The following is a 13936-nucleotide window of genomic DNA, read 5'->3' on the forward strand; positions in this document are numbered from 1 at the left end:
TACCATTTTCACCCTATGCATCCAAATGAGGCCATATTTGACTCAGAGCATGTATTTGGTATATACTTCAAGCCTAGGAAGCCAAGTTTGCAAAAAGTTGAAAATTTTCTTCAGCTGGTAAATAATTGCGATTATTTACTTTGGTTGCAAATATTTGTTTTGACCACACAGTTTTGTTCCTTTCATGTTTTTATGTATCTTTGCTTGTTCAAAAATTGATTTGAAGCAAATTGGACCAAAATTGTCAGTATTTCAGCCTAAAGGACATTTCAAAGAAAATTCTGACAAATCTGCTAACTTTGCACTCTATTCATTGAACAGGAGCCATGCAAGCAGCAAAGAGGGCCAAGAAGAAGCTCAACCAAAAGGAAAAGCTACAAGAATTTCCCGCTTATCAACTAGACCCCGAGTCAGTCAAAGCAGCCAAGGCATCATACCTCTCCAGAGAACAGTTAGAAGAACATCACACTATAGTCTTCACTGGCAGATTCAAGAGTGAAGAGGGGCATCAGGTGGAGTTGCAACTCCTACCCCCCAAAGAAGTCTATGATGTAGCCGCAAAGCCAGAGACAAAAGAGGCTAACCGCAGGGTGGGACTCAGGGATTTCTATGAACAAGAGCCTTGCGGAGTGGATTTTTAGAAACCTTACGAGCTTCTATCCACAATTAAAGAAGATGGAACCACACAGATATCCGACACCTAAGGAAACAAGGTCAAAGTGGTCATCACTAAAGAGATAGTAGCAGAGGTAGTCAGACTGCCCACAGAAGGAATGACCATGAGAGCAAGGGATAGGAAAATAGCCTGAACATTTACCAAAGAGACATTCGCGGCTACATTCGTCGACCTCATTCACAAACAAGTGGAAGAGCCAACCCATTTGTACCACCAGCACTTCCATTTTCTGGCAAAAAGGCCACCAGGGTACACTACGCCAAATCACGCCATGGCCACCACATTCACTCAAGTTCTCAAGTCGACAACAAGACAACTAGTGGACCATGCGTAGTATGTTTTGACTACTTTGAAGGGCACCAAGAAGGAAGGCAAAATCGCTTACTTGGGTTCACCAGAGGTCTTGACGAGGATAGCATATCATGCCATCGGCATGGCCGACAACCTATCACCTGCTCCTGATCAGAACACCTAGATATTGGCAGCACAACTCTCTCCAAGAGTTACAAGGTCAGGAAAGAGATCATATAAATCTGATGAAGAATCAGCTGACGGAAAGGCACAGCAGTGAGAGCTATCACAACGAGGAAAAGAGAGCTCGCAGAGAAGAAATGAAAAGAAAAGACATGGCCACACATCAAGAAGAGCCCGCAAAAAAGCAAGAGTGCTTTGAAAGAGAGAAACAGGCCTACCAGCGTAGTAGACAAGCACAAGGAAAGGACCCAGAAAAATGGGTGTCTACTAGACTCAAAGGCCCTAGAACGAAACACCATACAAGAAAAGAGGTTGAAGATCCGATAGAAAGATTGGAAAGATTGTACCAAGAAGCCGAAGCCCTCAAGATAAAGGAGGCAGAAGACACAGCAAGTAAAGCCCAAGAGGCGGCAGAACAAAGACAAGCCGAGGAGACGGCTAGAGAAGAAACACAAGAGCCAGGATATGGATCTCCCAGACCAACCTCACCGCCTACCGAACAACAGGAACACCCCATGCCAAGCCCACCACCATCACCGGCAGGCAAAGAGTCCAATAAAGAAGCGGAGCCGGAGAAAACCAATGAATCTGAATCCAACAAAGAAACAGAATCTGCACAAGAGGCGGACCAGCATGAGAAAGAGAAAGATCAAGAAGCAGAGCCAAAAAAAGAGGCTACCAGTGCACAAGATAAAGAACTCGAGGGAAGAAAGGCCGACACCAGAAGAGGACAACAAGGTATGGGCCATCACCCTCTACTTCCACTCAACCAGAAACCACCGAGGCATCAAGGCCTCAGGATGATGAAGCAAAAGACCAACCATCTACCTCCTCACAAGAACAACCAGCAATTACGACACAGCAGAAAGACACACATGAGGCTGCAGGCACATATCAGCTGGCAAGACAAGAGGAGTGGCAGTCAAACGATGAGGTAATAATACAAGTCAATGAATATGCATGACAGATGCAAGAAATGATGGAGAGACTCCATTCAGCAGCATTAAACCACAGCACAAAGACGAAAGAACTTGAGATGGTGATCGACGCTCTCCAAGGAGAGTTAGAAGACAGGATGACTGTCATCACTGATCTTCAAAGGCAGGTGCAGGAGATGAAGGCAGAAGCTGAACAGCATCAGCTAGCTAGAGATATGCAGAAAAAAGAAATGGAGGAGTTAGGTGATCTCCTCACCAAATTATATGATGCCTACAAATCAAAAGATGAGCAGCTGACAGAAGTTACGAATGAGCTTCTTACGACATCTCTGTCAGCTCAAAAAATTCAGGTGCAATTAGATGTTGCCAATGCTTCTCTACAGTACTCTGAATAGCGGATCAATGATCAGGCAATTTTCTTCTACCAAATAAGATAAAATCCAACCGAGGCCTCGATCAAAGGAACTGACAAAGTGTACAAAGCACTACAGAAGAAAAACAAAGATCTTGAGTTGGAATTAAAGCTAGAACAATCACAGCACAAGGACCTGGCACTGATGTGTGTTAAGAGAGAAGAGTAGCTCTTAAAGGAGATAGCAGAGCTCAAATGAGTTAACCAACTCCTCAGAGATGGAAAACCAGACACGCAGGAAGAGGTAGGAACTTCAAAGCTGCCACAGTTAGACATACCCTCGGTCTCGTTTGCTGAGTTTGAGACACAATCCACAGCAGAGCCGAGTGGTGATGAGAATTTTCATATCAATATCACAGATGCAGACACAGTGCCAATGGTCCACCTGTCAAAAGCTGAAGAAGATGCACTGAAGGAGAAGATCACCCTAGAGATGGATGAGCAGTGGAAAGCCGCAATGGATTGGGAGTTGAGAGTTATAAACTCTGTCAATGTCACTCAACTCACTCCCAATCATATCAATGGGCAATGGCACCAGCAATCCCTGCCATACCCTCTCATCAAAGTGGAATTACTACAGGTGAAAGAAAGGTTGTACAAAGATATACAAGAAGATGGCGAACATAAAGACCACCCAAAGTGGAGGTTAAGCTGGCTGAACAAGAATCCGAGATACCTGATTCTGTTCACAAGAGCACCTGCAACCCTTCAAAGAGATCCAACCTTCTGTCCTGTACCCAGAGTGAGTACATGGCAAGAGCATGAAGCATTGACAAAGAAAAGGCCAACTTGGCTTAACTACCCTAGGCTGCCAGCTCCAGAGAGAGGACAAGCGATAGAGGAATACATGGTGAAAACCCTAACGGGCGCCATGTCTTTCTTCAAGGGTCTACCAGATCTCTCCTGTGCCATGTTGTATAAGATTTGTAGACTGTTGCTCACATGCATCCAAGTCTTTACTGAGCCTGAACAAATAGGAGCCCCATGGATGTCATTTCTACAAGGTAACAAAGTCTTATGCTACGATTTGAGTAGTCATCCTTCAGAAGAAGTCCTTTACGGCTTCTATGCCAGATGTATGTTCTTGCCATCGAATAATATGTTGGCCTCTGAAGAAGCTTTCTACACTGGATCCTTCACCTGGCGAACGAAGATATTTGCGTCGGTGATCAGCAACCTAACATCCATTTTTGTAGGCTACTCAGCGGTGGAGCTAAAGAATAAAGTGACAATGCAATTTTTGCAAGTACCCGACAAAGAAAGAAGAATCAAATACCAGAAGGCACTGGATGCGCTTAAAGACCACCTCGTCAGCCGTCAACCCGAAGACTATTTCAGCCCATAAAACTGTGTCAAGGGACGACACAGGCAAGGAGGGGGGGAATGTTAGCAGCAAGCTAACACGGACACCATTTTTCAGAGTTCTCTTTGTAAAACATAGAACTCCAGATTATTAGTTTTGACCACCCAAAAACCTTGGCTAAGGTATAAAAGTCAATTTTTGTAAGTTTTTTATAAGTTTTTGGATAAGAAATACACTGTGTGAGCTAACAATGCTAACTTCTCTCCTTCTCGCGCTTCCTACTCCCTCCCCGCATTAGGAATAATATGGACTCTCCATGGACCTTGTAAGAATCCCTAATTTCAAGGAAGCTTGCCAAGATTAAGGGGGACAAAGGCTTTGAATGGGGTTGTTTTGGTAGGGTCTCCTCCACCTTTGACCCCTAAAAAGGTAGGGGGAAGGGGGGGGTAACCATTTCAAAAGTAGAGAAGGGGAGGGGGGGGGGGGGGGGGGGGGGGGGGGGGGGGGGCGTAAACCGTTTAAAGAGTAGGGGGGAGGGGGGAGAATGCTATCTTCTCTCTCTAGCTTTTTGGCCAACTTGTAAGTGGCCTCTTAACTCTCCCATGCCACCTAATCAAATCCGTGGGTCAAAGAGGTCAAAAAAGTGACTTTTTTCAAAAACTTTCAAATAAACTCTATTTCCCCCTAAAAAGTGGCCCCAACATATATACATATAAAACAAAGATTTTTAAGCTAAATTACTCATAATTCAGCATTTTTTGACTCCCTCCAAAACTTTTAAGAAATTCCCCCCAAAATTGACCCCCCTCCCTCCTAATCTAAGCTCCTCTCCTACACTCATCCTCCTTGCACCTGCACCTGCACCTGCACCTGTTGCTGCACCTACACACCCATCTCCTTTCCATCTCTCCATCCTTCAAGCTCCATCTCTCCATCCTACAATGCCTCTTGACGACATGACCAATGTCCCAGCAAGCTCTTCACGTGGTAGGTCTCCAGGGCTTTTCCTGTGCCTTCCTCAAGAGTATGTTCCGACAAAGAAGACATGCTTGGGTACATTACCTTCAACCAACGAACGCTGCGCTCAAGGGGAGAAGAATGTGGATCTCTGGACAGAGGGATTCTTATACCCAAAAGATCCTTCTCTCAATGTCCATTCGCCTTTTACAAACCTTCCATCACTGTTGCAATATGTTGGAATTGGAGAGCAAGGTTTGTTGGGCTACTGCAAGAGACTCAACAGACACGAGATTTCTCGGTCCGAGATCTACTTGCATCATTGGCAGTTGTTGAATGGGATTTTCCACAATCTTCAAGATCAGATGCAAACAGCTATTAGTGCGCTCAAGGAGGCAAAGAGCACCATCGCAACCAAGGAAAATGAAATTAAAAAGCTTGAGGATACTCTCTCACACATGAAGAGTACTGCCATGGGAGGTAGGGTGAGGAAACGGGAGTTGTCCTAAATTCAGACTCTTGCACCACGTGGTGGGGCAAGAAAATGAAGGGTGACAGCAATGAGGTAAGATGTTCTGCCCCTCATGTTGTTTAAGTCTAGTACCTCTCATCATTGTTGTTTTGGGTAGTAGGAACTTCGTCCAAGAAACATGCAGCGGCGAGAATGCGTCAGCTTGGGCATCTTCACTTCATTCTGTTTCAACAAAGAGGACTTTATTGGGATGCTTGATGCTCCAGAGGCAAAACACTTGAAAGACGCAATCGCTAAGAGAGTTCTTCAAAGTTTTTCTAATATTGTCACTGACCTAGATGTTCAGGATATTTGTGATGCTGTTGGGAATAGTACAAAGGGCTATCAAGCAATACATCAAGTGTTAAAAGATGCATTAAGAAGTTGAGGAGTCACGAAAAACCTATTCCCACTTCCTCACAGAGTGGCGATTGCCAAGAAGGTGTCAAATGAAGATGTTGTTCACCAATTAGGGGACTACTTGTATATTGAGGACATGATGCCTCTTCAGCCACTCCGTAGCAAATTGCAAGGAAGGAAGGGCCGTGGGAAGGGAAGCGGTGTTGTTTCTAACAGTGTGTTGCAGACCGAAGGCTTTTTTTACACCAAATTCAACAATATCTTTGTGGACTTGATACGATTGCAGCAGTCCATGGCTGTTTTCTACAATTTGAGTGATGGAGGTTAGTTTAGGGTTGCCAACATGCTCTATGATGTGTCATAACATGCATTCTGAGGCTTTATATTTGTGGAAATTCTTGAAGGCAAGCTTGTGTTTGTGCTGAAGTTGAATGAGTGTGTAATTGTAAAAGGGAGAAAGTTGGAGAGAATGAGCATCACGCTTATGAATGAAGCCCTAGCTTATGTCAAGCAATCTTGCAGTTTGACTAAAGTGACAAAGCCCTCTTTTAGTGTGCAATCAGAGAAGGATATATGGTGGCTTGGTGCAACTGAAGTTCTGAAAGAGACACATGAAGTCCTTGCATGGATTTCTAGTAGAATCCCATGGGTCACAGAGGTCATTAAAGCTCAAATAAATGGTGAGAAGCTCATGGTTCCAGGGCGTGGGGAGTTTGATGTTGAATGGCATTTAGGTGGTGATCTAAAGACCATAAAGTGCATGCTTGGATGCAAACAAGGTGCAAATTCTTTACTTCCCTGCCCATTTTGTGTGAAAGGGCACAAGACAAGTCAAGTAACTCAAGTGGAAGGTCAGGATGAAGATAATGATGATAATAAAAATGGGGAGTGGCAAACTTCGGTTCTTTCATGTGATATTCTAGAGGTGCCCAATAGGGATAGCAAAGATCTTGGGTGGAACCCCATAATTCCCTTCTCCCTCAACAATGTTCACTTTTGTACATTGCATGCGTTTATGCAAATATTTGATAGCATGTTAAAGCATCACATTGATTATGCTTTCACAATGAAGCCCCTTCAGCGGTCAAAAGACTCCTTGTAGGGGTGGAGACGCTCCTTCATGAGATTGGATGTCACCGATCAAGGGTGAACATTGTAGTAGAGACTTGTAGGGAGAAGACATATGAGGTGGCACAGAAGGTTTCCATGAATGGAGCCAAGGCACGCCAATTTTTCAAGAAGATGTCAAAGTCTCCAATGCAGGTACACAAGGCAAGTGTCGATCTAGCAAGTGAGAAGCGGTGGGAGTTGTGGAAAGATTTGTGTTCATGCACAACGGACAAAGATCCCAATGTGGAGGTTGCTAACCAACACAAGCTAGTATGGTCATCCTTTCAAAAGGTTGTGCAATTGATGAATCTTTCAAGCACCACTATTGAGCAGCGAGAGGAGTTCAAGAAGGTGCGCAATGAGTTCACAAAGGCCGCTAAGGACGGATGGTCTGAAAGCAAGATTACACACTACATGGTTTGTTTTAATAGACTTAATAGATATGCAATGTTTGAAAATGCAACTTTTCTATTGGTTTATCTCCTTTTTGGTTGTTTTAGCACATTCTCTATGCGCATGGTGCATACTACATGGACCGCTATGGTTCGCTTGATATATGGAGTACACAAGGCATGGAGAAGTCCCACTATCGAGCAAAAGGAGTCTACTTCAAGAATCCTTGGCATGGTGGTGGTGGTTCACACTCCAACTACCTCCAAGAGATGTTTAGCTAGTTTTTTAGGCACACCTTTGGGAGAACTCGCACTATTGAGAAGCCAAGAGAGTCGATGTTAGCAAAGCAGTTACGCAAGGCCTCCCATACTGCATAATCCGAGAAGTGGAAACGCTCGCGAGCGGCCCTGGGCCATGAGGCTTGGCCTCGGGGGGTTCACTATGTGTAAAACTACCATATCACGTGCGTTCAAGACGTGTTTGTAAAACCCCTTATCTGTGAATTTTGTTAAGAATATAATGTATCCTTTTCTTTTAAAATCTGCAAGTTTTTTTCAAATTTGAAAAAATAATGCCCTTCTATATATATATTTTTGTAAGTTTCAAGAACTTTAAATACCCTTCTGTTGAACTCACGTGATAGGTTACATTTTTATTAGGTGACCTCCCCGGGGGCTTGGCGTGCAACTAAGGATCAAAATGTCAGCGTTTGGGTGTCACGTTAGCCGTCCGCGTGATCTAGGTTTACTTGTTAAATTCAATTGGTTTATTTGAGTTTTTCACTTAATTGGCCGCATAGTGTGAAAGGGCCCAAATCCCAAAAACCCCTATTTAAAGGTTGAAGGCGCTCATTTTGTCATTTTCCATACTAGGTGCTACCATGGCAAGAACAAAACAAACAGCAAGGATTGAATATCGAGAGGGCCCGGATACCCAACTAATCCCAGGTCCAACACAAGAAGCTAGAACTTCACAAGTTCAAGGTGAGCTCCACACAGAAGAAGCTGGAGCTTCAAATCAACATGGTCAATCCTCTACAGCAGGAAAAGAGAGAAGGAAGCAATCCTCTACAGCAGGAAAAGAGAGAAGGAAGCATCGCCTTGTTGTCTATTCATCGGACTCCAACAATTCTGAGGGCAACACGACGGATGAGAGCGACCAAGGCAAAGAAAGAAATAACCACAAAAAGCGGTCAGAAGGCTCTGAAGAGACGCAAACGGACGATGATCCCCCATGGGTTGGCGTTGAAATACAAACTTATGCCGCTCACATGTCTATTGGGGGTAAGACACTCCATAAAGGGAGTGGACCCACACCATCACATCCGCACAATAGTGAAGAGCACGAATCAGATGAAGAGTGGGTGGACTCGGAATATGAGGTGTTGGAGATGCCTGTCCCGCCAAAAAAGAGAAAGAGCATTGTCTACAAGAAGAGGAAGCAAGCTGCCCCAACTCGTGTAACAAATGCACCTCCCCATCGACCTCAGAAGGTTCAAAAGCGCAGTCATGCATTTGTGGAGATTCGCCGCTATCAGAAGAGCACCGAGCTCTTGATTCGGAGGGACCCTTTTGCAAGGCTTTGCAGGGAGGTTTTGCAAATATACAACACTGAGTTTCACATGGGCGTTGTGGCCATAGAGGCAGTCCAAGAGGCAGCAGAGCAATATCTAACTAGCATATTTGAGGATGAGAACCTATGTGCCACCCATGGAAAGCGTGTAACGATTATGCCCAAGGATATGCATCTTGCTCGCCGTTTGCGCCATGAGCATTAGCTTGTAATTATTCATCAAACCATTTTTGTATTTACGGAACTTCCAAGATTGGGCAGAATTTGAATATAAGCGTCTTTTGATTGTATACTCCACTCTTTGTGCATTGTATTGCTTTAATTGTGTACCATGCGATGTAGTAGTGGTCCATGTTTTGTCTACCTTCTTTTGTATGTATGTAGCTTAAAGCTTGGCATTGGGAAAACTTGCCTACGTTAAGCACCTTGGCTAAGTCAAGCATGCAATTCCTGATACATCCAAGCTATGTGAAGCACTGATGCAACCCAAATATCTTGAATGCATGGTAAAAGTTTCTGGAAAGCCTTGGAAAGGGCTTGGAATGCCCCCAAAATGGCTGCCACAAGGGCGTGCATTTGGTGCTTCCACAGGCCGATGAAGGGACCAAATGCGCGCCCTTGTGGTAGCCATTTTTAGGGCCTGTCAAGGTCTTTCCAAAGCTTTCCAAGATGTTTTGCCCTGCATTCAGGATATTTCCCTTGCTTCAATGCTCCAAATAGCCTGGATGCATCAGGAAGTGCATGCCCCATTAAGTCAATGTAGCATAGATTTTTTGAAGCATACATGTAATTAGTTTTGGTTTTGCAACTGAAATTTATATGGGCTTGTACAGTAGCTTGGTTATGAAAGGATCTATGGTTGGAGTGAATGTTGGTTAGCAATTTTGTCTTAATTCATGGGGAAAGGTATTGATAAGCCTTTTAAAGGGCTTGATATGCTCCAAAATGGGTTGCCACAAGGGCGCGCATTTGCCCTTTTGCATATGCTTATGGAAGACCCAGATGTGCGCCCTTGTGGCAGCCCATTTTGGGGCCTTTCAAGCCCTTTTGTAGGCATGTCAATAACTTTCCCCATGATTTAATGCAAGTTGGCTAGCCAACATGCTTTCCAGCCCAGCATGCATCAAAAATTGCATGATTCACTAAGCACGGCTGCTTCTCATAAACACATTGGAAGCCAAACATATAACAAATTCAAAAGCTTGCAAGTAAGAGAGAGTCATAGACACCAAAAAGTAGATTCATTAAGGAAATCAACGCTTTACATGATATCCGGCTTTTGCTTTAGGATCTTTCGAATTACAATTTTTTGGCGCTTGGCCTTTTGGGGTGGCTCCCTCTTAAGCAAAGTGGTTGTAATTTCTTGGGTTTCATTAACCCCTACATCTTGGTTCATGCCGACATGGGCGATGAGGCGCCCGCGAAAGTTGACGCCGAAAGTGGATATTGCAAAATCTTTCTTTACAAGCACTACAAGGTTGGAATTGGGCAAGGGTTGTTAAACACAAGGCCTTGGAGAGTGAACGGAGGGCAAAAATGTTGTAGCATCCATTGGGGGAGTAGTCGGCATGCACAAACACCACGTCACCAGTCGAAAGTGTGCCGAGGTAGTGAGCAAGTGCCACTTGAGGTCCAAACGCCGTCCTACTCCCCCCTGACCGTTGTGCGCAGGCGTTAACCTCCAAAACATCCTGCAAAACATAGGATTTGTGAGAAATATGGCAAAAAATTAGGTTGAGACTAGGCATCAACCTCCAAAACATCCTGCAAAACATAGGATTTGTGAGAAATATGGCAAAAAATTAGTTATAACATTCACAAAATCAATTGTAACAATCAAATTTAAGTGAGCATCTATACCTCTTGTCTACGATCCTCCTCATCAGCATCCGGGTGCAAGTAAAGATCCACACTTGACTTCCCCTTTGGATCAAGCAAAACAGGTGGTGTAGCAGGTGATGGTGAATCCACTCTTGTGAGTTTAGCCAAACACATGGCTTGCACGGCCACAAACTCCTCCTCAGAGACCTTGGCCTGCTCGACCGCTGCCACCTTGGCTTGTGCGATCGCCACTGTGTCCGCCACAGTATTCCCCATGGGTAGTAGGAGATCATGGTCATGGAAGGTGGTGGTATCAAACTCAAACTTGCCATGGGCATCGAGGATGGCGAAACACTCATCCATGCGAAGCTCAAAGGATTTCTCCAGATCATGTAAAAACACAAACTCCTCCCCACCCACCACAGTGGAGGAGAAACGGATAATCTCTACCTCAGGGATGGCATCCCGAGTGCTGGTTCTTTCTGGCGGCCCCGAGGACGAACCAACAGATGGAGAGGCCTCCAAGAGGCCTTGAATCCCTACAGGGTAGGTCAAGGCAAGCATCTTCTCCTCTGCGGATGTGTCTATGGGCGCGGGCTCCGGGTCCTTCACATCCGCCAAGACGCCGATCTGCAAGTGTGGTAGCACTACGTCAAGGTCTGTTGGGCACTCGTGAAGGAGGAAGATCATTATGGCCTAGATAGAGGAAAATGTGTTTTCAATCTTCCCCTTACGCATTGCTCACACATCATCATCTTCAAGCCGCACATATTGTCCGGCGGGTTGTGCTATGGTGGCAAAGCATGCAAGCCGTTCATGAAATGGCATGTCCCCTTTGTAGATGTGGTGCAGAAGGCCCTCAGGGACCCATTGCCCTTGCTGGTTTGGTAGCTCAACAATGAATCTCCCCATGCACGTGCAAATGTATGAAGTGATGTGCTCAAGAGATTGAGAGTGGAGGGTCAAGGTGGTTTCCAGATCGGGTTGGGTTGTGAAAAATGCATGAAGCTCAGGGCGATTTGCATGGCCAACCTCAGTAAGGAATGCATCTAAAGCACTAGTTGCAGCCATGCTTTCTCTTTGCATAATTGGGTATGCTAGGTCTCTCTGCAATGCTGGGATGAAAATGGTAAAATGAGGAGGTGGTCCCCCTTTTATAAACATATTCCATCTTGAAAAAAATAAAAAATATGCGTTTTAAAAATAATATTACACAACACCTTAAAACTCAAGTACAAAATCAAGTACAACACCCTAAAAATTTTCAAAATCTTTAATAAAATATCCAGTACATAAAAGAGTAAAGTTACAAGCCAATTCACTTAGACAAGATGACTTCGTCTGTAGCCCAATCTTTGGAAACAAGCATAGTGGCCTCCATCCACCTTCCAATCTACAAAACCAAAAATGGGCAATCAAGATACAAATACTCGAAAAATTTAAGAAAAGGTAGCTAATCAAGCACAAAGCAAACCTTACATTGTTCCAATTTGAAACTTGCATTGCCGACATCCTCGAACCCCATTATGACAAAATGTTCCCGAAGATTGGCAAGAGTCCAATGCGAGTTCACTACAACCACCTCCACCTCATTATTGAGCATGCGGACATGAATTTCCAAGGATTGAACCTCTTTGGCCGTCAGCTGCAAGGGTATCCATTTTCCACGTTTGTATCCACCTTTCGTAGCTAAACCATGCATACAAGGTGCACCTTGCCTTCAAATATCGAAGGCGAACCTGTGTGGGGACACATTGCACTTGTAACGGTCACCATCATGCAAACCGTCAACATAGCCCCAATTGACACCTAGAATGGTGTCCATTGCACCTATGTCAACTTCTTTGCAAACAAACATTGTCAGTGTTTCCACAATCGGCAGAGAGCGGAATGCATGCACAAACAAATGGATGGGACAATGCCAATTGAGACCCACCGATCTGGTTGCCTTACCAAACTTTAGGGACCCTTGGAAATCTTGCAGCACCTTGTGCTTGAAAGAAAGCAAGGCCCAATGGTCTGTGGAGTTGGCCATTCTGCACTTTGCAATGAGAGTGTGTCTCCACGGCTTCTAACCTACCATAGCCTTGGCTTGACTACGTACTTGTGGGAGTACATGAATATTCGCTGCTCGGTAAGTTTTTTCGATGAGACATTAGGAAACATAAGCTCCCCAATGTGAGCATGCACAACCATGAACGTGCCTGAGAGGCACTGAAGCGGCTGCTCCTCAACTAAGCTGGATGGAAAAACATCTTTACAAATACCCTTAGTCAAACAAAATGATCGCATGCACGTTAAACATGATATATGTATGGGATAGCTAAACCATGAGGACTTACAATGAGGTGCAAATTGAGTTGAAGCTCTCTGCAGGTGGATCTTAGCTGCACTATACACGTGTTGCACGATGGCCACCATTCCGAACTTGGTTTCTTTGAATGCCAATAATGGCATTCCAGTACACCTCGACATCGTACGTGATGAGGTCCAGCACTGGACGGTTGCATGTAGACCCATGAACCCTTCTTGAATACCTATAGGATCCATCCCTCCTCTGAATTTTCTGTGTTGTGCAACACAATCTCCTGTATCTGTGGTTTGGGCCATCTATGCGTGTTAGCGGTGGACATGCTTGGGAAGTTGGGCTTAGGAAGGGATTGGGAATGGGTGGGAGGAAGGTGAGGGAGAGAAGTGGGCAAGGCTGTGGGCTATTGTGTGTGGGTACTGTGGAGAGAGAATGAGGAGCTGAGGGGAGGGTGAGGTGAGCTGCCTATGGTGGCTATGGTGGCTTTGATAGTAGAGATAGAGAAAGAGGGGAGAAGTGAGAGATAGAGAGGATAGTGGTGAGCTGTGGGCTATGGGGTTTGGGACTGTAGAGGGTTGATGGAGGTGTGAGAGAAGGGGGAGCTATGGAGAGAGGAAGAGAGTGGTGGAAAGCTATTGGCTATGGCTGCCTTGACTGTAGAGAGAGAATGGAAGAAGGGAGAAGAGGGAGAGTGTGGGAGAGAAAAGTAGTGATTCAGGGAGAGAAAAGTGGATTTTGGGGGGAGAATTTGACTTTTTGAAGTTAGTATATGTTTTGGAACAGTTTTGGAGGCAAATGAGTCAATTTTGACACTTTTATAAAAAATATCATTTTTTAAGGTTTTTAAGCTTGCGCATTTTTTCTTTTGGGGGGGTCCCTCCCTCTTTTATGACACATCTTTCCCCCTTTTACCCCCCCCCCCACCCCCTCCCCACTCTCTAAGAACCAAGCATTGAAGAGGGAGACAATTAGGCTGCACCCCTACCATTCCTCCCCCTCTAGGTGATATCCCAAGAGCCCTCTCATTGGTTCTCTCTTAAGCCTTCATTAATCAAAAAGGCTCAAGGAGAGTCCATATTTTTCATAATGGGTTGTCACATT

The 13936-nt window shown here is 44.8% G+C and overlaps 1 pseudogene; it reads right to left on the reverse strand.

The window, feature by feature from the left end:
* Nucleotides 1-9967: 9967 nt before the first annotated feature.
* LOC147424179 (uncharacterized) lies at nt 9968-12229 on the reverse strand (annotated as a pseudogene).
* Nucleotides 12230-13936: the final 1707 nt, after the last annotated feature.

Source organism: Adiantum capillus-veneris, chromosome 26, assembly GCF_014529385.1.
Source record: "Adiantum capillus-veneris isolate H3 chromosome 26, ASM1452938v2, whole genome shotgun sequence".
In the NCBI taxonomy this organism is placed as follows: Eukaryota; Viridiplantae; Streptophyta; class Polypodiopsida; order Polypodiales; family Pteridaceae; genus Adiantum; species Adiantum capillus-veneris.